The sequence below is a fragment of the Theropithecus gelada genome, chromosome 4 (assembly GCF_003255815.1).
Source record: "Theropithecus gelada isolate Dixy chromosome 4, Tgel_1.0, whole genome shotgun sequence".
NCBI classification, from domain to species: Eukaryota; Metazoa; Chordata; class Mammalia; order Primates; family Cercopithecidae; genus Theropithecus; species Theropithecus gelada.
The window spans coordinates 168,909,447-168,936,245 of record NC_037671.1 but is presented as its reverse complement, the minus strand read 5'-3'; the positions used below and the strand labels follow the sequence as shown (position 1 = coordinate 168,936,245).

Sequence of the window (26,799 nt, the reverse complement as noted above, 5' to 3'; positions counted from 1 at the left end):
TATACTGTAAGGCCATAGTCACCGAAACAGCATGATACTGGTATAAAAATAGGTACATAGACCAATGGAAAAGACTAGAGAACCCAGAAATAAAGTCAAATACTTACAGTCAACTGATCATCGACAAAGCAAACAAAAACGTAAAGTGGGGAAAGACACCCTATTCAACAAATGGTGCTGGGATAATTTGCAAGCCACGTGTATGAGAATGAAATTGGATCCTCATCTCTTTTCTTATACAAAACTCAACTCAAGATGGATCAGAGACTTAAATCTAAGACCTGAAACTGTAAAAATTCTAGAAGATAACATCAGAAAAATCCTTCTAGACCTTGGCTTAAGCAAAGACTTCATGACCAAGAATCCAAGAGCAAAAGCAACAAAAACAAATATAAATAGATGGGACTTAATTAAACTGAAAAACTTCTGCACAGCAAAAGAAACAATCAGCAGAGTTAACAGGCAACCCACAGAGTGGGACAAAATTTTCACAATCTATATATCTGACAAAGAATAATATCCAGAATCTACAAATAACTCAAACAAGTCAGCAAGAATAAAACAAACAATTCCATCAAAAAGTGGGCTAAGGACATCAATAGACAATTCTCAAAAGAAGATATACAAATGGCCAACAAGTCAACATCACTATCAGAGAAACGCAAATCAAAACCACAATGCGATACCACCTCACTTCTGCAAGAATGGCCATAATAAAAATAAAAATAAAAAAATACAGATGTTGGTGTGGATGCAGTGGAAAGGGAACACTTATAAATTGTTGGCAGGAATGTAAACTAGTACAACCGCTATGGAAAACACCGTGGAGATTCCTTAAAGAACTAAAAGTAGGTCTACCATTTGATCCAGTAATTCCACTACTGGGTATCTACCCAGATGAAAAGAAGTCATTATATGATAAAGATACTTGTACACTCATGTTTATAGCAGCACAATTGCAAAAACATGGAACCAGCCCAAATGCCCATCAGTCAACAAGTGGATAAAGCAAATGTGGTATATATATACCATGGACTACTACTCAGCCATAAAAAGGAATGAAATAATGGCATTCACAGCAACCTGGATGGAATTGGAGACAATTATTCTAAGTGAAGTAACTCAGGAATGGAAAAACAAACATCATATGTTCTCACTTATATGTGGAAGCTAAGATATGAGGACACAAAGGCCTAAGAATGATACATTGGACTTTGGGGACTTGGGGGGAATGGGTTGGGGGTTGGTGAGGGATAAAAGACTACACATTGGGTAAAGTGTACACTACTCAGGTGATGGGTGCACCAAAATCTCAGAAATCACCACTAAAGAATTTATTCCTGCAACCAAACACCAGCTGTTTCCCAAAAACCTATTGAAATAAAAAAATTAATATAAAAAAAGCTGTACCTTATTCCATTGTATGAACTTATATCCATTGTATTAAAATTTATGTCTTCTATTATTGAACTTTGCTATTAGAAATACAGCTTTATTGCCTAACCTTGTTTTTCCATCATATTGAGCATGTTAGTTTATCAACGGAATATATTCTTAAAAGTGGAAATGTGAGATCAAACAGTGCACGTGTTTATACCTTTGATAGATATTACCCGGTTGCCTTCCATAAGGCTGTACCAGTTTCTACTGCCATCAGCAATATGTGAGAGACGAGAGTGCCTTTCTCCAAATGCTAGACAGCATAGTATGTGTTAAGATTTTTGAATCATTGCCAATCTGATAAGTGGAAAATCTCAGCATAATTTTAATTTGCATTTCTCTTAGGATGAGGAGCATCTTTTAATAGACTTAAGAGCTATCTTTCTATTCTTCACGAAATGAGCTGTGTCTTTTCCTATTCTTTGTTCATTATTCTATTGAGTTAATTTTTTCCTTACTTATCTGCAGAAGCTTTCTCTATATTAAGGAAATTAGCCCTTTATTGTGAATCACAGTTACCCCGCTCCCACCCCATCAGGTTGTTGTTGTCTTTTGACTTTGTTTATGGTATGTTTTATACAGAGAATTTGATTTTGTTACATGGTTGAATTTATTAATTTTTCCATGACTGTTGGGGTTTGTGTCAAACTTGGGAATGCTTTCCTTACCACAGGAGATAATTTTAAATATGTTGAAAGATTTATATGTAAAAATGTTCATTCCATTCTTTATAAATTAAAAAAGGTAATTAGAAGTTCAACAACTGAAGAATAGTGCTTTACTTGTGACATAGCTACACAACAGATTATTATGCAACTTGTATAAATAATATTTACAGGAAGTTCCTCAAAACATACAGTAATAAAATGTTTACAAATGAAGGTCATGGAATTATGTTTGTACAAGTTGAGACCAGAATCAAGACAAATTATTCCAGATCATCTCAATTATATAAAAAAAGAGGATAAAAAAATGGAAGGCAGATTAATTACTGTAATTTGGTAGTGATATTATTTTATTTAAAATGTTTCTACGGTCTCTGAAAACTTCTAAAACAAGCATGTAGTTTTATAATAAAAAAACACAGCGTCATGGTTGATATTGTAGTCTCAGCACGCAGGTAACACGCATTTGCTTTGGATCCACTCACTTTGGGTATTTGACATTCTCTACACCCTCTGCAGCCAAAAGTAGAGCAAAGAAAACTGATCATTGTTTTGTCCTGAATATAGTTAGTTTATCCAGATTTTCTTCTTTTATAGACGGATATCAGGATTGCAGGGAATGTGCTCTTTTATGTATTTCACTGAGAGAAGATGCAGCTCACTTTACAGCCATACCCTAAAATTAGCACTTAACAGTAAATCTTTATTTCTCCCTTTAAAATTCTTGGTGATTTGACTTTCTTTTAAAATTAGGCCCTTTTCCCTGCTCCTCTCCCATCACATCTTCATCACACTTGATAGAGTCTTTTTTCCTCATCAGCTTTACTGAGTTACAGTTTACACACAGTAAAATGCAACCAGTCTCAATGCACAGCTTGAATTTTGACAAATGTGTTTACCCTTGGAGCTGTGACTGCAATTAAGATAGAACATTTTCACGGGACTACAGAGAACTGACTTTTAAAATACATAATTTAAAAGATATAATGTGTTTTATACTAATATACTAATATACTTTGGAACATTTACAAGAGTAATAGTTAATTTTAGATAGAGTATTCTAAAGGAATAAATGTTTGAAAAGTTAATGGCTTATATAGTAACTGCATACAGTTAAATAATTAACTTCACCAAGAAAGCCTGCTTTGGTTATAGCATAAAATTATAATAAGTAAGAGTGGTAAGGAACCATTTGAGCCATTATTTAAATTGTTTGAGGTGCTGAGACTTCAAAGTTTTGAATACTTTATATTTCCTTGTTCTCTCTTTTTTCAAAAACAAATGCTGCCAGGCATCTGTATATTCTTATATCAAAATGAAAGACACTCTGAGAAAATTGGGAAGCATCAGCAAAATCCTTTCTTTAGGATCTTTTATGTGAATCTGTGTACATATTTGCAAGACTGGAGAAATGGAGATTATTAGAATGGAAATATAATAGTAAGTTGAGCAAATACGATTAACATTTCCCTGACAGAGCGAAGTGTTTCCCAGTAAAGAGACTATTTAAAATATCTAACCTTATTTCAAAACAAGAACACTTAAAGGAGCTTTCATCTGTTGGAGCAAGAGGTTATATTTATGTAAATCAAAGCACTGTACAGTCTTAGAATTTTACTGTGGTGCTTTTATAGGGCCTTTTCCATGGGTGCAGTTGGTGCTGAAGGAGGGTGGGAGGTGGAGGTCAGTGTTGTTATATTAGCTGTTTTTGTTCTACTCCCTCACTCTTGAGTGGTATTTGCATTCTTCTATTTCTCCTATTAACTACTTCTCTATTTCTTCCTACTAGTTTGTCCTGTTTTCTCTTCTTCTCTAGCTGTTTCTCATGGGATCGTGGAAGAAACAAAAAGATCCTCACCTGCAATTTTCCTTTTTATTCTGAATACTTACAGATTTCACTTCTTAAAGACATTGTACTGCAGATCAAATAAATTTTTTTCTCCTTCTTTCTTTCTCTTTCTTTCTTTCTTTCTTTCTTTCTTTCTTTCTTTTTCTTTCTTTCTTCTCTTTATTTCTTTTCTTTCTTTCTCTCTCTCTCTTTCTCTTTCTTTCTTTTCTTTCTCTCATTCGTTCGTTCGTTCGTTTTTTGAGTTGGAGTCTTTCTCTGTCACCCAGGCTGGAGTGCAGTGGCATGATCATGGCTCTGCACAGCCTCAAACTCCTGGGCTCAAGTGATCCTCCCACCTCAGCCTCCTGAGTAACTGGGATCACAGATGCATGCCACTGCAGCTAATTTTTTAATACTGTTTTTCTAGAGTCAGGGGTCTTACTTTGTTGCCCACACTGGTCTCGAACTCCTGGACACAAGTGATCCTCCTGCCTCGGCCTCCCAGAGTGCTGTGATTACAGGTGTGAGCCACTGCATCTGGACAAAATAATGCTAATACTAAGTTTTATTGATGAGCTTAATTTGCACTGAGAAGTCTAAGCAAATTGATCTAACCTGGAAGTCTGAAATTGAAAAGCTACCTTTTTTTTTTTTTTTGTCTTTAGAAATAAATGTTCCTATCTGCTTTGCCAGTAGTTACAGTGGTTTGCAGGGCATCCAAAGGATTAAGCACTAACTAAGCTTGAGCACTACAGTGTTCTTGTGAATGTAATCTAGAGATTGAAAATACGTGTTTATTCTAACTTGAAACAACAAGCAAAGAAATTTGGACAAGTCTGGCTTGGGTATAGATGAATTATTGGAAAATATGGGTTTCTATAAGAATATACCATCAGAAATTTGTTAGGCTATTTGTATAGAAGATTTATGTGGCAGTTGAACCCCAGGTCTCTAAATTTCATAGCCAGGGATGACTATCTTAACTAGACAGCTGCTGTAAATTCTTTCTGGAGATATAGTGAAATAAATTACAAATGAATAAGTATAAATATGCCTTGATACTTCTTTGGCTAAGATTTTGTGAACTAGTTAATGCAGTACTATTTTTTTGTATAAACTGTAGAAAACAGTTCTATTTTGCTATTGTTAAAGCAAACTCTTTTTTCTAAGATTTACTTGTCTTTTTTCCTCTGCCAAACCGAAACTCCTTGAGGCCAGGAACATAATTTATTATGGTAGATTTCAAATTCTTTTGGCTTTAAATCTATATTAAGAATTATGTTTTATATCCAGGACATACAAACATACACAAAACAAATAATTTTCCAACCCAGTCTTTTATTATATAAGTTGGATTCTGATACGTTTTATTCTTTTAGTAGGAAGAAGATGCTAGTCATGACTTACCAGCTTGATTTCATGACCTCCTAATGGGTTGTGACCTGCTGCTTACAAAACAGTGGTTTATTGGTGTTTAATTCCCAGTACCTTATAGAGTCCCTAGGATATGTTAGGTCCTCTATAAATGCTTATCAAATACAAGAATGCATGAATAAGTCGGGAAAGTAATAAGGAGCTGGGATAAACCAGAGAAATTCTTTAGAGGTAGATTTTGTCCATTGTTAGTTGTCACTTAGTATTCATATATGTGGCAGTGTTCCCAGACTGACTGAATCCAAATCTCTCAGGTAGAACTTGGGCAAGGAGGTGTTATTTATTTATTTATTCGAGATGGAGTCTCACTGTGTCACCCAGGCTGGAGTGCAATGGCATGATCTTGGCCCACTGCAACCTCCACCTCCCGGATTCAAGTGATTCTCCTGCCTCAGCCTCCTGAGTAGTTGGGATTACAAGTGCATGCCACCACATCCAGTTAATGTTTTGTATTTTTAGGTAGAGACAGGGTTTCACCATGTTGGCCAGGCTGGTCTCAGACTCCTGACCTCAAGTTATCCAACGGCCTTGGCCTCCCAAAGTGCTAGGATTACAGGTGTGAGCCACTGTGCCCATCTAGTAGGTGTTTTTTAAAAGTATCCTTTTTACTTTAGAATAGTTTCAGATTTACAAAAAAGTTGCAAAGGCAGTACAGAGAGTTTCCAGATACTTAGCACCCAATTTCCCCGAGCATTAACATCTTACATTTCTATGGTACATTTGTCACAATTAATGAACCAATAGTGATACATATTATTAAGTAAACCTCATACTTTGGATGGATTCCACTCATTTTCCCCTAAGTCCTTTTTCTATTCCAGGATTCCTCATTACATTTAGCCACAAAGTCTCCTTAGGGACTTCTTGGCTGTGACAGTCTCTCACATTTTCCTTTTTTCTTTTGACAACCCTGACAGTTTTCAAGAGTAGTGATCAAGTATTTTGTAGAAAGTCCCTCAATTTGGGTGTGTTTAATGTTTTTTCTCATGGTTAGACTGGGATTTGGGGGAAGACTACAAAAGAAAGGAAAAGGGTACAGCTGTGACTATGACTTGTCGCTGCTGAGATTGACCTTGGTCACCTGGCTGAGGTGATGTTTGTCTGGTTTCTCCATTGGCAAAGTCACCCCTCCCCACTCCATAATGTACGTGCTGTATAATAATGTAAGGAGGGCTGTACATGCAGCCTATGCTTAAGGAATGGGGAGTTATGCCTCATCTCCTTGAGAGCGGAGTATCTACATAAATCATTTGAAATTCTCCTGCATAGGATTTGTCTCTTCCCCCTCATTTATTTACTTATTCATTCAATTATTTATATCAGTATGAGATCATACTGATATACATGGATGTTTATTTTATACTTTGGATTATAATTCAATACTATATGAATTATTTGTTTGCTCAGATGATTTCAGTTTTGGTCATTAGGAACTCTTTCAGGTTGGCTCTTGTGTCCCTTTGACATACCACCATTATTGTTTTTATTTTTGAGCACTTCCTTACTTTCTGGTATTCAGGATGCTCAAGTGTATTAGGCTGTTCTCATGCTGCTAATAAAGACATATGTAAGACTGCTTCATTTATAAAGGAAAGAGGTTTAATTGACTCACAGTTCCACATGGCTAAGGAGGCCTCACAATCATGGTGGAAGAGCATGGAGCATCTTTCTTGGCGGCAGGCCAGAGAGCTTGTGCAGAGAATTCCCATTTATAAAACCATCAGATCTTGTGAGACTTATTCACTACACACAAGAACAGTTTGGGGGAACTGCCCCCATGATTCAACTATCTCCACCTGGCCTGGCCCTTGACACATGGGGATTATTACAATTCAAGGTGAGATTTGGGTGGGGACACAGCCAAACCATATCATCAAGGTACATCTTGTATATTCCTTGCCCTCCCCTCACATAAATGCTTTCTCCAAGGGGCGTGGTTCCTCTTATTGGAGAATAATATTAGACATAGAAATCTGACCATGTATGTTCATCATCAGCAGGGTGTCACTGTATGTAGGCCGCCTCAGTAGACAGAGCTAGGAAATATAGGGGTGGATACTAACCTATGCATATACACATAGCTACAATTATATTTATATATCCACATATGTCTTTCTAAAGCTGGTCAGGTACAGTGGCTCAGGCCTGTAATCTTAGCACTTTGGGAGGCTGAGGCGGGTGGATTGCTTGAGGCCAGGGGTTTGAGACCAGCCTGGTCAACATGATGAAACCCCATGTCTACTAAAAATACAAAAATTAGCTGGGCATGGTTGTGCGTGCCTGTAATCCCAGCTACTCCGGAGGCTGAGGCACAACAATCACTTGAGCCTGGGAGCAGAGGTTGCAGTGAGCCAAGATTGAACCACTGTACTCCAGTCTGGGCAACAGAGCAAGACTCTTGTTGCCTCATTATAAAATAGGAATAGTAAGTTACCTCCCAGAGAGCCAGTATCTTTCAGTTTTATGATTCCATGACTACCTGACCATTTGAAACCTTCCTGGAATGCTACCAATATATAGTTAGCTCTCCTTACCATTCTAATTGCTTTCACAAAGGAAAAGAACTGTGTGGTCCAGACAATGAGAGTCTTTAATTTCTTTGTGGCCTCAAAAAAAAATAAAAAATAAAATAAAAAATAAAAAAAAGCTAAATATGAATTCATAATGATGTCCAACTCTAATCCAGTCCTACCTGGCTTATTCTAGCTTTCCCCTCTTGCTTATCTGTAATTCCCCTAACAGAGAAACCTAGCTCCTACCACCTACCATCTAATTACTTACTTGGCCATTCCCATTGTGCATGGACTGTGGTTTTGGAACTGTTCATCTGTACCCCCACGTGAAACAACTTTACCAACTAGAGTGCGATGCTTATTTTTTGTACAGTTCCTTTTTGTCTTTAATTATTTCCAAAGTTACTTAAATCAGCACCTTTTTTTCTCCAGCCCCCCTTCAATGAGTTTATGCTGTACATATTAGTATTACAGTGAGATTCTTTTGTCGCCGTCTGCATTCCATCCTGGGATTTGCCTATGGTAAAGTTTACCCTTTGTGCTATAAAATTCTGTGGGATTTGTCAAATGCATACTGTTATGTATCCACCACTACGTTATCATACATAATAGCTTCACTGTCCTAAAAAATAATCCCCAAATCCCCTCTGTTCACCCAGTCAATCTACTTCCTTCCACAAACTCCTGGTGAGTTTGAATTGTTTTTCATGTTCATAGTTTTCTCTTTTTAAAAATATTATGTGAATGGAATCATATAGTATGTAGTCTTTTCAAACTTGCTCCTTTTTCTTAGCAGTACACATTAAGGTTCTTCCATGATGTTGCATGAATTAATAGCTCATTCCTTTAGATTGCTGAATAATATTCCACATTATGGATATATCATAGTTTTTCCATTCATCTATTGAGGGACATTGTGGTTGCTCCCAGTTTTGGGCAATTATGAGTAAAGCTGTTATAAATATTCACGTGCAGGTTTTTGTATGGATATGTTTTCAAATCAATTGGGTAAATACCAAGGAGTGTGATTGCTAGGTAGTATGGGAAGTCTGTGTGTATTAGTCTGTTCTCATGCTGCAATAAAGACAAACCTGAGACTGAGTAATTTATAAAGGAAAGAGGTTTAATTGACTCACAGTTTCACATGGCTGGGGAGGCCTTACAATCATGGTGGAAGAGCAAGGGACATCTTATATGGTGGCAAGCAGGAGAGCTTGTGCAAGGGAACTCCCCTTTATAAAACCATCAAATCTTGTGAAATTTATTCACTATCATGAGAATAGCATGGGAAAGACCTGTCCCCATGATTCCATTACCAGCACCAGATCCCTCCCACAACACATGGGAGCTACAATTCAAGGTGAGATTTGGATTGAATTGAATATGGGAGCTACAATTCAAGGTGAGATTTGAATGGGAACACAGTCAAACCATATCACTATGTTTAGCTTTGTAATAAACTGCCAAACTGTCTTCCAAAGTGGCAGTACCATTTTGCATTCCCATCACCAATGATGGGTTGTTGCTCTGCATCCTTGTTAGCATTTTGTATTGTCAACTTTTAAAAACAAATTTAGCCATTCTAATAAGTACGTAGTGGTATCTTGTTTTAATTTGCATTTCCCTAAAGACAAATGATGCTGAACATCTTTTCATATGCTTACATGCCATCTAGATATCTCCTCTGGTGAGTTGTCTGTTCAGATCTTTACCCATCTTTTAATTAGGTTGATTGTTTTTATTTGTTAGTTTTAAGTGCTATTTGTATATTTAATATAAGTTATTTCTCAGATATGTGATTTGCAAATATTTCTCCCAATCTGTGGTTTGTCTTTGGAATGTGGGTTTTTACAAAATTCTTTTGGTGATTCTCAGCCTCTCGTTCAAAGCCCTACACCTGCCTAAGGTAGGAGAGTTGGATCACTTCTTTTGAAGCTATCTTCTCTTATAGCTTCAAAAGCTGGTAACCACCATTCTACTCTCTGGTAACCACCATTCTACTCTCTGTCTACTTCTATGAGTTTCACTTTTTTATACTCTACATGTAAGAAAGATCATGCTGTATTTGTCTTTGTGTCTGACTTATTTCACTTAACATAATGTTCTCCAGGCTCATGCATGTTGTTGTAAACGATAGAATTTCTTTCTTTAATTTTTTGAGACTATAGAGACTATGTAGATATCCTATTCCTCTTCAGTGTTCCCCCCAGTAGTTTTAGCATCCATTGATAATTCGTGTATTCATTATTACTATAATGGTTACAAAATGTAACTTTTCTAAATTATTCCTTCTGTGCTCATTCACTAGTGGGGCTGCAGCTTTGGAGTTTGGTTTGGTGCAAGGACAGGATATCAAGATCTGGACAGTGGTGAGAAAATGATTACAGTCTTGAACCTTGTGGTGTAGGCTGGCTAGGGAAGGTGTGGAAACCAGGAGGGAGTCCAGTGGAGACTGGAGAGTCTCACTGCAGTCAGAGTAAACATTCTGTGAGTAAGAGAGTGAGAAACCAGGAAGAGCTGGAAGTTATGATCAGTGGTGGGAATTTTGGAGTTGGAAGATTTCTAGGGGAGAGCAGATCCTGGTTGTTGAAGTCTAGGGGGTTGCCATGGATTCAGGGAACTGTTTGAATGGAGAGGAGGTTTTCCATTAGGAGGAAGTGAAGGAATTCTAAGATTAGGCTATTGAATAAATAATTCACATGGTTGTCTAATTGGCCCGGGATGATGGGGCAACTAGCGGGGACATTTAACCAGCAGGTGCGAAAATCATCCCTTGAGCAGGCTCGATAATGAGTCTATGGAAAAACTGTATCACGTAAAGTAGGACATTTTAGTAGAGGCGCCAAACTTCACCTTGTGGGTCTTCTATGTTCACTAAATGTCAGTCACTTGAAGATAGAAATGGACATTAGTCAGTTTTGCTTGGGGAAAAATTTTAAGATGTTCTCATGGGAGCCCTGGTGGGGAAGTGATACCTAGATAGAGAAGTCATTGCAAATAGTGGCAAGAGGAGGGAAGGGGGTAGGAATCCTCTGAGCCAAGATTACCATTTCAAAAAAAAAGGAAAAGCGATTTGAAGCTTGAGAATGGCCAGCATTAAGACCAGCAAGAGGTAGTTTGGCCAGAAGTGATGAGCCTTAAAAAAAAAAACTACACATGTTTATAGGTTTTTAGGGGTTATTTATATTGTGATTAGAGAAAATTAAATCTAGGCACTTGGTGAATATCTGTTGAGTTGAACACACTAAGGGATTTTTTTGAGTTTTTATGGTGCATAATCTGTTTAGCAGACTGTAAATGCCATAATGAGGCTCTGTGGCTGCTTGTTATTGTAAAAGAACACTGGATTAGGAGTCCAAGAGAAGGCTCTAGGTCACTGCCACTGACACACTCGCAGGTTAGAACACAGACTAATAATGCACAAGGGAGTGCTAATGAAAAAGCTCACAACAAAAAAGTAGCAGAAGGTCAATTCTAATTCAAATTGCTGGTAATAGAGATAAAACCAATCTCATGTGATTTCTCCTCATCCTATCCAAATCAGAAAGGAAATAATTTAATGACATTTATTGAAGGATGATTTGCATGTAATCTAATGGATGTATTTTAGGTGTATCATTCAGTGCGGTACGACAAATACATAGCCCCAATGTAATCTTCTTACTAAGCAAGAGGTGGAGTGTTTCTATCACCTTGTAAAATTCCCCAACACCTCCCCTCCTTCCACTGTGGAAAACTATTGATCTGCTTTAGAAAGACTATAAATTTGTGTTTCTAAAATTTCATATGAATGGGACCATGTGTTGTTTACATATTATGATGGTTAATACTGAACGTCAACTTGATTGGATTGAAAGATACAATGTATTGATCCTGGGTGTGTCTGTGAGAGTGTTGCCAAAAGAGATTAATATTTGAGTCAGTGGTCTGGGGAAGGCAGAAGGCAGATCCACTCTTAATCTGGAGGGCATAATCTAATCAGCTGCCAGTGAACATAAGGCAGGCAGAAAAATGTGAAAAGGAGAGACTGGCCTAGCCTCCCAGCCTACATCTTTCTCCCATGCTGGATGCTTCCTGCCCTCTAACATCAGACTCCAAGTTCTTCAGTTTTGGGACTCGGACTGGCTCTCCTTGCTCCTCAGCTTGCAGACGGCCTATTGTGGGACCTTGTGATCATGTAAATTAATACTTAATAAACTCATATATATATAATATATATATGTATGTATATGTGTGTGAGTGTATATATACATATATATATATATATATCTTATTAGTTCTGTTCCTCTAGAGAACCCTGATATGATACAATATGATTTCTTTGACTCCGCACACTGTTGCTATTGTTTTAATTCATCTGTGTTGACAGTATCAGCAGTTTGCCCATTTTATTACTGACAATTGAGTTGTTATCAGTTTGGAGAGAATATGAATATTTGCATTTAAATCTTTCCACAGACATGTTATCATTTCTCTTGGATAAAATATCTAAGACTGGGATTGCTGGGTCATATAATAAGAGTATGTTTAAGTTTATAAGAAACTTTCAAACTGTTTTCTAAAGTGGCTGTATCATTTTATATTTCTTCTAGCAATGTGTGAGCGTTCCAGTTTTCCCACATTGTCACCTACCCTTGGTATTGTCAGTCTTTTCAACTTCAGCCTTTCCAGTGGGTATGTAGTGGTATTTCACTATAGTTTTGATTTGCATTAATCATTGGGGAAATGACGTTTAATGTCATTCTTGGGCTTCTTGGCCCTTCACATGTCTCATTTAGTGAAGTGTATTGTTTATTGTATTATTGAGTCCTTCAAATATTTTAGTGCAAGTCCTATGTCATGTATATGCATTGTGAAGATTTTTTCCCATGTGGCTTGGATTTTTTTCCTTAATAGTCTCTTTTAAAGATCACGTTTTATTTTTAGTAAAATCCAATTGCCAGTTTATTCTTTAAGGGTCATTGCTTCTTGTGTCCTGCCCAGTCAGTCTCTGCCTATCCCTAGGTTTTCTTCTGAAACAGTGTTGTCAAACAGAAATATCATGTGAGCTACATAGGTAATTTAAAATGTTCCAATAGCCATGTTTTAAAAATAGTTTAAGTTAATTTGAATTATATGCAATGTATTTAAAATATTATTTCAACATGTAATCAATATAAAAATTAATGGGATATTTTACATTTTTAAAAAATACCATATCTTGGAAAACCAGAGTATATTTTACGCTTATAGCAAATTTCAGTTTGGACTAGCTATGTAATAGCCATACATGGCTAATGGGTACTGTATTGAATTCTAGAAGTGATTCTAGGGTGATTCTAGAAGTTTTATAGTTCTTGCTTTTTATTTAGGTCTGAGATTTCACTTGATTTTTTTTTTGGGGGGGGGAAGGGTGTGAAATGAATGTGGAAGTTTATTTTTTTCTCTATATAGGTAACCAGTTCCCACACCATTTATCTCTTTCCAATGCAATTACATTATACCTCTGTCAAAATACCAATAGATCTAGGCTGGGGGCAGTGGCTCACATCTGTAATCTCAGCACCCTGGGAGGCCGAGGTGCTCAGATCACTTGAGCCCAGGAGTTTGAAACCAGCCTGGGCAACGTGGCAAAACCCTATCTCTACTAAAAATACAAAAATCAGCTGGGTGCAGTGGCACCTGTCTGTAGTCCCAGCTATTCTGGAGGCTGAGGAAGGAGAATCACTTGAAACTGGAAGGCAGAGGCTGCAGTGAGCCGAGTCACTGTACTCCAGCCTGGGCAACAGAGCCAGACTGTGTCTCAAAACAAACAAATAAACATACAAACAAAACCCAATAGATCTTATGTGTGTGTCTATTTCTGGACTCAATACAATATTGTTTTTTCTTATGTCAGTACCCTGCTGTCTTTTGTCAGTACCCTACTGTCGGTACCCTTATGTCTTTTTTTTTTTTTTTTTTTTTTTGAGACAGAGTCTTGCTCTGTCGCCTAGGCTGGAGTGCAGTGGTGCAATCTTGGCTCATTGCAACCTCCACCTTGAGGTTAAAGCAATTCTCCTGCCTTAGCCTCCTGAGTAGTTGGGATTACAGGTGTGCACCACCATGCCTGGCAAATTTTGCATTTTTAGTAGAGATAGGGTTTTGCCGTGTTGGCCAGGCTGGTCTTGAACTCCTGACCTCAAGTGATCTGCCCGCCTCGACCTCCCAAAGTGCTGGGATTACAGGTGTAAGCCACCACACCCAGCCAGTACCCCATTGTCTTGATTAGTCTAGCTTTATAGTAGGCCTAAAAATCAGATAGAATTAGCCTTCCAACTTTGTTTTTCTTTTTAAGATGATTTTTTCTCTTCTAGGTTCTTTTCATTTCCATATAAAGTTTAGAATCAGCTTGTCAATTTCAACAGCAAAGCTGACATGGATTTTGCCCACATCAACTTTGACATGAGGACTGACTGATGACCCTCAAAAATATTTGTTTGTGTCCTAATCTCTGGAATCTCAGAATGTAACCTGAGTTGAATAAAAGGGTCTTTGCAGATGTGACTAAGTTAAGGATCTTGAAATGAGGAGACCACCTTCAGTTATTTCAGTGAGTCCTAAGTACAGTGACATCTATCCCTATAAGAGAGACACACACAGGAGAAACCACATGACACGCACAGAGAAGGCGTTGTGAAGATGGAGGCAGAGATTGGCATGCTGTGGCCGCAAGCCAAGGAAGCCGAGGAAGCCAGGGAATGCCAATGGTCACTAAAAGCTGGAAGAAGTGAGGAAGGAATCTCCACTAGAGCCACTAGATGGCGCCTGCGGCCTTTGCTGATATCTTGATTTCAGCCTTCTGGCCTCTGGGACTCAGAAAATACATTTCATGTTTTATGCCACCAGTTTGTGGTAATTTGTTATGGCAGCTATAGGATAAAATACAGCCACTATCAGGCTAAGGAAGTTCCATTCCATTCCTAGTTGGTTTAGGATGGGGTGTGGTTGTCAAATGTTCTTTTTGCATCAATTGAAAATAACATTCCTCTCTCCATTATTTTGTTAATGTGGGCATAATCTGTATGACTATCTGCCCATGTGTTATTAATTTTAGCCCCATCATAGCTGCCACCCCTGGTAACACCTGTTCCTGAAAGTGTTGGGTCTTGACACATTGTATCAACTTATAGATGTGTCAGATGAATTTTCTTGTTCTGCATTTGCTAAAGAAATTTTAAGAAGTCATTCAATAGTCTGCAGAATAAAATGGAATCTCCAAATACTTAAAGAAAAAGTGTGATTACGGAATTTGTCCTGAGGGGTTCTCTCTACAACAGGGACCACGCTGGCAACCCTTGGGTCCACTTTGACCTGGATAAATACTTCATGTGGCCTCTACAGCGTTTCTAAAATTAGGAGATTTTATATTAAAATGTTAGCTAGCATACTTCCCTTGAAAATTATGCAGATGTGGCAACCCTGCCCTGAATTCAAACATGGCAGCCATTGGCCTGAGCTGAGCATCTGCCCCTTACACAAATAATGTCCTTTTCACTTTACCACAGTCCCATTGTTCCTCACTGTTTTAAACTTTGTAGAGATTTGAGTTTGCAACCCCTGCTCCAGAAACTTTGCTGGGGCATGCTGTAATGCCAAAGCATGTGTCATCGAGGGAAAGCTTAGGGGAAAAAGAGTGTATCACAGCTACCAGGTCAACATAGTCATGTTCAAAGAGACCACTGTGGAAATAACCTAAAGATAAAAAAGGATTTCACGTAATTCATTACCAGTGAGAAAGAAAGACTGCTTGACTGACTTCTGGATAAAGACGACACAAGAAAGCACTAAAAAAATCAAAATTAAAACACTAAATCAGCCAGGCAGGGTGGCTCATGCCTGTAATCCTAGCATTTTGGGAGGCTGAGACAGGCAGATCAACTGAGGTCAGGAGTTTGAGACCAGCCTGGCCAACATGGTGAACTTCCCCCCACCCAACCCCCCCATACCAGCCTCTACTAAAAATACAAAAATTAGCTGGGCATGATGGTGCATGCCTGTAGTCCCAGCTACTCAGGAGGCTGAGACAGGAGAATTGCTTGAACCCGGGAGGCAGAGGTTGCGGTAAGCCGAGATCACGCAACTGTACTCCAGTCTGGGTGACAGAGCGAGACTCTGTTTCAAAAACAAAACAAAACACTAAATCTCCCAAAGGAAAGAAAGCAACAAAAAACTTACATGCTGCAACCAAAGAAGAAAAAAGTACAACCTTATAATGTAAACTTTGAAAATTGATGGCAAGAGCAAAGAGAACAGAAGATTCTATGGAGGCGTGATTTGTGTACAGATGAACCTATGTCTGCCCAGCCCTCCACCCACCGCTGCAAGACATGTTGAGGAAAAAGATGATCAGACCAAATCCTAAGAATTCTCACAAATGTCCTCCAATGTGGAAAGGCAGTGGCACACCTGTGAAATGTTGAGGAACCTTTGCATACCACTGTTGGATCTTGCCGGAAGCAGGAAGGTTTCCCGCTTTCTGGGATACAGTGCTGAACTGAGCAAATGAACTGAAGCTCTGAGGCATGGGATATTCCCTTGGCTAGCTTGAAGTCCAGCTGCCAGAGGACTTAAAGGAATCTCAGATGTGAAGGTTGAGTTCCCCCAGCAAGCTTTATACTCTGTCTGAGCTGAATTCCACACATCCCCTTTTCCCCCACCTCTCCTTGTCTGAAAAACCTCGATTCACAGAACAAGTAGATAAAAACAACACTCAGCCCTGAAAATGCAGTTTATTCAGATATATAATATGCATGGGATATTAGAAAAGAACATAATCTATAAATTGGAAGATCATACTGTATGCTGGGGGAAAAATTGATCTAGAATAACTGACACAGAGGCATAGCCCAGATAGGAATATTAAGAGGTATATTAATGATAAAGAATTTTTCAGGTGTCCGAGCAGAAAAATCAAGCCACCTCCAACAGGAAAATTACATGGGATTAAGATCTTTCCACAGAAATCTTCTGTGTCAAAAATCAGTGAAGCATTTCTCTAATGACCAGTAATGATGAGCTTTTTTCATATGTTTGTTGGCCACATAAATGTCTTCTTTTGAGAAGTGTCTGTTCATACCCTTTGCCCACTTTTTGATGGAGTTGTTTGATTTTTTCTTGTAAATTTGTTTAAGTTCCTTGTAGATTCAGGATATTAGCCCTTTGTCAGATGGATAGATTACAAAAATTTTCTCCCATTCTGTAGGTGGCCTGTTCACTCTGATGATAGTTTCTTTTGCTGTGCAGAAGCTCTTTAGTTTAATTAGATCCCATTTGTCAATTTTGGCTTTTGTTGCCATTGCTTTTGTTGTTTTAGTCATGAAGTCTTTGCCCATGCCTATGTCCTAAATGGTTTTGCCTAGGTTTTCTTCTAGGCTTTTTATGGTTTTAGGTCTGATGTTTAAGTCTTTAATCCATCTTGAGTTAATTTTTGTATAAGGTGTAATGAAGCAGTGTAGTGTCAGTTTTCTGCATATGGCTAGTCAGTTTTTCCCAACACTATTTATTAAACAGGGAATCTTTTACCTATTGATTGTTTTTGTCAGGTTTGTCAAAGATCAGATGGTTGTAGATGTGTGGTGTTATTTCTGATGACTCTGTTCTGTTCCATTGGTCTATATATCTGTTTTGGTACCAGTACCATGCAGTTTTGGTTACTGTAGACTTGTAGTATAGTTTGAAGTCAGGTAGTGTAATGCCTCCAGCTTTGTTCTTTTTGTTTAGGATTGCCTTGGCTATACAGGCTCTTTTTTGGTTCCATATGAAATTTAAAGTAGTTTTTTCTAATTCTGTGAAGAAAGTCAATGGTAGCTTGATGGGGATAGCATTGAGTCTATAAATTACTTTGGACAGTATGGCCATTTTCATGATATTGATTCTTCCTACCCATAAGCATGGAATGTTTTTCCATTTGTTTGTGTCCTCTCTAATTTCCTTAAGCAGTGATTTGTAGTTCACCTTGAAGAGGTCCTTCAGATCCCTTGTAAGTTGTGTTCCTAGGCATTTTATTCTCTTTGTCTCCACTGTGAATCAGAGTTCACTGATGTGTTGGCTCTCTGTTTGTCTATTATTGGTATATAGTAATGCTTGTGATTTTTGCACATTGTTTTTGTATCCTGAGACTTTGCTGAAGTTGCTTATCAAATAACATGCCAGTTAGAATGATAATCATTAAAAAGCCAGAAAACAACAGATGCTGGAGAGGATGTGGAAAAATAGGAATGCTTTTACACTGTTGGTGGGAGTGTAAATTAGTTCAACCATTGTGAAGACAGTGTGGCAATTCCTCAAGGATCTAGAACCAGAAATAACATTTGATCCAGCAATCCCATTACTGGGTATATACCCAAAGAATTATAAATCATTCTACTCTAAAGACACGTGCACATGTATGTTTATTGCAGCACTATTCACAATAGCAAAGACTTGAAACCAACTTGAAACCATTAGTGATAGACTGGATTAAGAAAATGTGGCACATACACACCATGGAATACTATGCAGCCATAAAAAAGGATGAGATCGTGTCCTTTGTAGGGACATAGATGAAGCTGGAAACCATCGTTCTCAGCAAACTAACACAGGAACAGAAAACTAAACACTGCATGTTCTCACTCATAAGTGAGAGTTGAAAAATGAGAACACATGGACACAGGGAGGGGTGGGGGCTAGCAGGGGAGGGATAGCATTAGGAGAAATATCTAATATAGATGATGGGTTGATGGGTGCAGCAAACCACCATGGGATGTGTATACCTGTGTAACAAACCTGCATGTTCTGTACATGTATCCCAAAACTTAAAAGTATAATAAAAAAATAAATAAAGCAATTGCCATCTTGTTCTGTTAGGTTTTGAAGGAAGGTATGAATTGAAAATACCCAACTCAGTTTTTATTTATGTATAGAGAAAAATACCAGATTTTCTCAACCATGGCAGCACTCTATAAACCCTCCTTAGAAATATGACTTGAAAAAGAAGGCAGTCCATCAAGAACTAAATAAAAATAAAAATTCAGGGATGGATAAGTTACAGTGAACATCAAATTCATTTAAAGAGAGAATTAAGACAACATCTGGAAAAATAAAGTTGCAGAGCAATTGCAAATGTTCTCATTGCTAGTAAGCTGAAAGTAATAGAAGTAATGGAAATTGAGAGGCAGGGGGTAAAGGTAGGCGGAGGTGTATGATGCTAATTAACTTCAACTTTCAGAGCTATGAAACTGTCTAAACCCAAACATGTAGTGAGCTCCTTACACCTCTCTTAATCTTTTTACGTAATGCTGATAGGCCTTTTAAAAAGCACGTCTTTTAGGGAAGAAAGCAATAGAGATTCCTTTCAGTTTATTTTTCTTAAATTCCAGTAACATTGAAAAATTTGAAATTGTGTGAAGCAGACATAGTGTGATCCCATAATTATAAAATTATTTCTGTCTACGCTTTCTGCGTCTTCGTTTCTTCAGCCGTGAGACGGTTATTTCTGCCAACATTGCTGTGAGGATTACACGTATTTACCTGCAAAGTACTTAGGACAGTGCCTGGCTCACGGTCAGTGCTCACATTTGGGCAGCTGTACTTGGGCGCTGCTGGCACAGGAGGTAAGTTAGTTTGGCCTATTGCAGTGTCCTAGCATCTGTCGCGTTTCTCGTGTGTGATCAGGCTTAGGCAGCCCATCCTGGCGGTGACTTGAGCTAGCAGGCCCCACTGCGGACTCCGGGCCAGCTCGGGTCTACCTGCGCCAGCGCTGTACCTGGGCGACCTTGGCTTTGCCCCCACCAGTGACCCGGCCCGCCGGTCGTGTGGGTGCCGCTCCGCTCCCCCCGCCTCGGCCGCCGACCCCCAGCTCCCCGGCGGGGCCTCCTCCTGCCACGTGACGCCCCCGCCAGGGGCCCCAGCGCCCTCCTCGCAGCCGTGCCGTTCCGGCTCCCGAGCCCCGCCTGCGCGCGGCCTCCTCGGCTCAGCCATCCTCTTGGCTGCCGCGGGCGGCAAAGCCCACGGCATCTGCCATTTGTCATTCAGCCCGTCGGTACCGCCCCGAGCCTTGATTTAGACACGGCTGGGGCGTGCTCTGGCCTCACTCTCCGGGCGGGTGCTGGACGGACGGACGGGGCAGCAGCACTCACAGCCCAGCTGCGCGGGGCCTTGGCGCGCGGGGTGCTTCCCCCGGTCGCCGTCATGGCCGCAGAGGCGGCACGCCCCAGCAGCCTCGCCTGAGCTCCGGGGGTCGTTGCCCCGCAGGGTAGGTGTCTGGGTACTCGCGGCCGCGGCGGGCGGGCTGGGGGCAGCTGTGGCAGTGCATTGCCGCGCTGCGAGGACGGCGCTGGGTTCGCGGCCGCAAGGAGGGTGTGCCTTTGCCGCGCTGCCTACGTGCAGGTCCGGGCTCCACGGGCCCGGGTGCGGGACCCCACAGATCGTCACCCGCAACCCAGGCCGCCCCACCGCGAGTGCCGCCAGCCCCCCGGACGCCGCTGCCAGAGGCTTTCGCGCCTATCTGGTATGCGGTCCATAGACCCGATTCTTACAGCCTGGCGCTCTAACCTCGCCAACGGGCCAGGAAAAAAACAGAACAAGGAAAAGAAGAAAAAGTCTGTTGAAAGTAATAATGGAACTAGACAGTAACTGTTTTTGCTTTAGTCTCTTATGGAAAATATGATTATTTTGATGCTTTAGTATTACAGACTGTATCAGACATACTCTTAAAAGTATTTTAAAACGTGGGGTCCTAAAAATTTCCTAGATCGGGACAGCTGATAATGCAACTTCGGTTAGTCTCCGCATCCAACTTTCAGGGCGGAGTGGGGATTTCTACCTTTTACTGAATAGACTCCTGTAATTTTGAATATTTTTTCTCATCAAATGTGTTACTTTCATGTTTTAGGAAACCAATAAAAATCAAAAATAGAAACACCCAGCTTAGGTCCTCCTTCTTCCAGGAATCCTCCTCTAACCCCTCCCTCCCAGGCAGGATCGGAGGCCCCTCCCGGGTGCTTTCTGGGGCCTCACTGAGGTCCTGGTCCCCTAAGTGCTCCCCCGCAGCCCCTCCGCATATTAACCCATGGGTCGCGCTGGGCCCGGAGATTGCTTACTTGGCACATGGTAAGTGATTAATACTGTTTAATGACCGAGGGAAAAGATAAAATGTTCTCTGATGTTTCACGCTTTTCACTCTGAAGTTAAATAGTGGTAAATTTATATGCGCTTAGATAAGAACATTTAACAGTTAAGGATCTGGAAAAGTTGACGACGTCCGATGTCCGTGTTTCCTGATCCAGCAGTTGCACGCCTGGGTATTCATCCTTAACAACAATGTTTTTCAGAATTTGAAGTCCATTTTAGTGGGTCGTAAAGTCATTTAAGTGGATGATCAGAATTTGTAAAACACAGAGAATAGAACGTCAGTGTCTCTCAGGTCATAGAGGTGTTCGCTTTATGAATCTCTCCTCCTCTCCTCAGTTTCATACATACACAAATGTGTGTCATGATGTAAAACGTCATTCCTTAGTATGAGTCATGGACAAAAAAGTTTGAAAGCCACTGCCCTAGATAAATTTTAATACATGTCCACAAGCAGACGTGTACAAGAAGGTTGACTGTAATAGCAGAAAACTGGAAGCCACCTTTATGCCCACCTGAAGGAGAAAGATAAATTATACACCAGTCATAAAAAGGGCACACTGTACAGTGGCCAATGAAATATTTTTGTGTTTCAACACAAATGCCTTTCAGTGTTGAACCAAAAAAACAAAAAAAGTTGCCAGAGAAAGTTGTGTGATATCATCTATGTAAAATTCAGAACCTGATGGAGCAAAGCTATTGTTTAGGGATGCATATATAGGCATTAAAAGTAGTAAAGAAAAAAGGTCAAGCTAATGGTCACCTCCTGGTGGGGAGGAGAGGGTCTGGGGTTCAGAGATGCTGGAAATGCTTTATCGCCTGACCTATGCAATGGTTACATGGGTGTTTGCTTTGTAACTCTTTGTTAAATGATACACACTAAGTTTGAATGTCACATTTCTCCCCAAATATATCAAAATATGGGTGTCACAAACTGAAGAAGCGTGAGTCTAGGGCTCTACGTCTGTTATTGTTATTGCCTGGCTTCTTTTTAGAAAAAAAAAAAAAAATCTTGCTCAGGGAGGAGTACCTAGGGAACTTATCAATAATGTTTTATTTCATAAATTCCATGGTAGACATATCAGTATTTATTAAATTATTCTTTATTCTTATAACTTAATTTATAATATTTCAAAAAGCATTTAGGAGAAAATATCATTTGGGGTGTTTGCTTTCCCAAAAGTCACATTTACATATTTTATACACAACTGGAATATTTTATGTAGTAATTTTAGCTAAAATCAAATTTTGTTATGAAAAATGAAAACTAAAAAGTATATAAAAATCACAGAACTTTACAGACTTTCAGGATTTAAAATGCTAACATGTATTTACCGCAATAATTTCTGTTCCTCAGTTCTTTTAGGCCACATTTTTAGTGCTCAGTAGCCACATATTACTTTTATATTTTATTATGTGATATATTTTACATTATAATATATTATAGAACAGAATATTCCCATCATTGCAGAAATTTCTCTTGGAAAACATTCTGGATACAAATATTTGTTATATACTTGGAGATATTAAACTATAGACATTAATCTGTATGCTTTTTGTCTTAAGATACTCTACTATTAATGAAATGTATTCTGAATATTTTTCTAAGAATTACGTTTTGTCCACATTTTGTTCTTTAATTTACCTGAAACATGTATATGTTTAGATGTATATATTTTATGTTATGAAATCAAGCTTAATTCATTTTCAGATTCCCATGTGAAAAGGTAATTGTTCCAATATCAGTGATTAGCAGTGCCGCTTCTGTCACATACAGTACCCAGATATGCTTGGGCTTATTTCCAGGCTGTTAATCCTGGTTTGTTTATTTGTCATCTGAAAATACTGCTGACTTTCATTTACTGTTGTTTTCTATGTAGTATATTGTTCAGTTCTAAGAATTAAAAATTTTTTCATTGTGATATTTTTTCTTCCCCTAACAGATTTGTAGAAAGTAGTCTAGTTCCAATGTGGAAGGTTTTGTGAGTTATCCTTTTGTTACTGATTTCTAATTTGCCCTGTAGTCAGCATACATGTCAAGGCCACTAATTCTTTGAAATTTGAGAATTGCTTTATGGTTTTCACTGCTCCTTGTATCATCATGAATAATTTGTAGTCACAGACTTTTGAGGCAAGGTATGTAGGTGTGTGTATATACATAATGTATATACATACACACTTTATATATAGATTATATGTATATCTCACTGTAGAATTTATATAAAAATTAAATATATTTGTATCAATTTATATATATAAATAAAATCTCCTGTCTCTAAGGTTTATGTTTCATCAATTCAGGAAAATTTTGTCTTTTATCTCTTTATTTTCACCTGTTTTTATCCTATTCTTTCCTTTAGGAGCTATGATTAGACTTCTGTTAGACTTCCTCACTCTGTCACCCACATCTTTTAAGGTACATTTAATGTATTTAATATATTTTTTATCCATGTTGAATTCTACATACATTTTTTAGTTCTATAATTTATGTACAACAAAAAAAGCGTGTAGCTTGATGAAATTTACATATGTGTATACCTTTGTGATTACTACCCAGATAAACATATAAAACATGTTCATTCCTTCTGCCCCTTCCTGTCAATGGAGCCACTCGCTTCCCCTAGTCAACTACTGCCCTGATTTCTGTGATCATGGATTATTTTCAAGTGTTTTTTAAAACTTCATATAAATGGAGTCATAGAGTTTATTCTTTTGTTCACATTGTATTCATCCATGTTGCATGTATAAGTATTTTTGTTTGTTTTTTATTTTTGCTTTATATCAAGGGTTGGCAAACTGTGGCCTGTGGGCCAATTCCAACCCACTGCATATTTTTGTTTATAAAATTTTATTAGGCTGGTTTCCATGGCTCCTGTCTATAATCCAGCCACTCAAGAGGCTGAGGCAGGAGAATCTCTTGAGCTCAAGAGTTTGAGCTTACAATGAACTGTGATCATGCCACTGCACTGCAGCCTGGGTGACAGTAAGATGACCCCATCTTAAAAAAAAAAGAAATTACTGGAACATAGTTATGCCCATTTGGCAGAGTTGAGTAGTTATTACAGAGGCCATATGGCCCACAAAGTCTAAACTATTTACCAAGTGACCATTTACAGAAAAAAATTTATTGACCCCTCTTCTATGGTATTACATTATGTGGATCTATAATATAAGCAATTTACTTATTCATTTTCTTGTTGGGCCGTTAAGAATTAAATTGTGAAGAATGTTCTTCCAACATCCATTGGTAGACATACATCTCTCAGCTATATACCAAGGAGTTGAATTGATGGTCTTTGGTAGGTTGGTTGCATTTCCATAAACACTAATAATGTTGAACATCTTAAAATATCTTAATCAGCCATTTAGATTTCCTTTGTGACCTGCCTATTGAAATATTTTGCCCATTTAAAAAAAAAAAAAAGATTATCTTTTTATTAATGATTTTTAGTTCCTAATATAATCTGGATAGGGAATCTTTGTTGGGTACATGTTTGCAAGTATTTCCTACCCTGAAGTTTGCCTGTTTATTCTCTTAATAGTACCTTTTGATGAGCAGAATTATTCCTTTGAAGTTTGGTTTATCAGGATTTGGGAGTGGGTAAAAAGGGGAAGGGAGTGGAAGTTAGTGCTTTTTTGCATCCTACCTGTAAAATTTTCTTCCTACCCTCAAATTTGCCCACTCTCAAGGTTTTGAAGACATTTGCCTTTGTTTTCCTCCAGAAACTTTACAGTTTTAGCTGTTGGGTCTGTGATTATCACCAGTTGATTTTCGTGTATGGTGTGAGGTAGGGATCAAGATTTCTGTTTTTTTTTTTTAGACGGAGTCTCACTCTGTTACCCAGGCTGGAGTGCAGTGGTGTGATCTCGGCTCACTGCAAGCTCCGCCTCTCGGGTTCACGCCATTCTCCTGCCTCAGCCTCCTGAGTAGCTGGGACTACAGGCGCCCACATTAACCATGCCCGACTAATTTTTTGTATGTTTAGTAGAGACAGGGTTTCACCGTGTGAGCCAGGATGGTCTCAATCTCCTGACCTCATGATCCTCCCGCCTCGGCCTCCCAAAGTGCTGGGATTACAGGAGTGAGCTACCATGCCCAGTCTCAAGATTTATTTTCTGTATGGACATTCATCTACTCTACACATTTACTGAAAAAAACAGCACTTTTCTTTTCCCATTGAATTGCATGGGGACTTTGTTGATAAATGAATGGTCATATATTTGGGTCTGTTTCTGGACTCTATTCTGTTCCACTTGGACTAATTATCCGTTCTTGCATCAGTACCATACTTTTTTAATTACTGTAGTTTATGGTAAGTCTTGATATGGTATTGTAAACCGTCCAGTTTTGTTCTTTTAAACAAATGTTTTGATTATTTAAGTGCTTTATATTTCCATATAAATTTTCAAATGTGCTTGTCAATGTCCATTAATAAAAAAAAAAAAAAAAAAAAAAAGGTCTACCAGACTTTTGACTGGGATTGCATTGACTCTGCAGAGCAACTTTGGGAAAGTGAACATTTTAACAGAATTGAGTCTTTCCCTTCATTGAATAAATTCTTCTACAGTTACTTTCAACATGTTCTGTATATTCAGTGTAGAGGACTTACACATTATTCAGTTTATTTCTAGACATTTAATGATTTTTGATGCTGTTGCAGGTGGTGGTGTGTTTTTTTTTTTTCCCCCCGGTTTTATTTTCCAAACATCTTGCCTAGTGTATGGAAACAAAATTTATTTTTATATATTGATCTTGTATTTTGTACCCTTGCTAAATTCACTTTTAGTTCTGGTAGTATGCAGATTCTTTTTTTTTTTTTTTTTTTTTTTTTTAATGTGCTGTCATGCCATCTGGAAAAAAAATGGTTTAAATATGCCTTTACAATTCTATTATCTTTTTCTCCTTTTCTTGCCTTATTGCACTGGCTGGGACCTCTAGAACAATATTTAACAGAAGTATTAACAATGTATATCCTTGCTTTTTCCTCATCTTAAGGGGAGAATGCCTCTACATTTCACTATTAAGGGTGATGTTTACTGTACTTTTTTTTGGTAGATGTTCTTTACCAGATTGAGGAAATTTTCTTCTGTTTCTAGTTCACTGAGAATTGCTTTCACAAATGAGTATTGAATTTTCAAATTCATTTTATTCTGAAATAATTTTAAATTTACAAGAATTGCAGAGATAGTGCAGTGTTTTTGTATACCCTTCACCAACTTCCTCTCATGTTAACATCTTACATAACTGTTGTAAAGTACCAAAGTTAAGAAATTAACATTGGCACAATAGTATTAATGAAACTATACATTTTATTCAGATTACCACTGTTTTCCCTCTAATATTCTTTTTTTTAAATTTCAGGATCCAACCCATATACCACATGGTGTTTAGTTTTCATGTCTCCCTCGTTTACTCCGATCTGTGACAGTTTCTCAGTCTTTCATATCTTGTCACTTTTGAAGAGTACTGGTTTGTGTTTTGTAAAATGCATCTCAATTTGGATTTATCCGATGTTTTCTGACAATTAGACTGAGGTTATGGATTTTGAGAGAAGAATATCGCAGAGCTGTTGTGCCCTTCTCATTGTATCACATATGGCAGCATATGATAATCACATCAACTGATGATAACTTTGATCACATGGCCAGATGGTGTCTGGCAAGGTTTCTTATTGTAATGTTCCTTTTTCCCTCTTTCCATAGTCTATTTGTTAGGAGAAAGTCCACAGTCAAGGGAAGGAAAGGTATCAAATAATTTGTGGACATATGTTAAAACCACCACAGTGATTAA

The 26,799-nt window shown here is 38.4% G+C and overlaps 1 protein-coding gene across 32 annotated transcripts in view; it reads left to right on the top strand.

The window, feature by feature from the left end:
* Positions 1–26,799, top strand: part of PLAGL1 (PLAG1 like zinc finger 1) — a 113,390-nt gene that overhangs the window by 27,614 nt on the left and 58,977 nt on the right. For 14 of the 32 annotated variants that reach the window (XM_025382521.1, XM_025382511.1, XM_025382524.1 and 11 more), the window contains exon 1: positions 19,811–20,133. The exons of 14 other annotated variants lie outside the window; for them this stretch is intronic. The gene's annotated coding sequence lies outside the window, so the exon portion shown is untranslated. Of the gene's footprint in view, positions 1–19,810; positions 20,134–26,799 lie in introns of those variants that run through there. 4 more of the 32 variants (XM_025382523.1, XM_025382531.1, XM_025382529.1 and 1 more) reach the window with 3 other exon arrangements.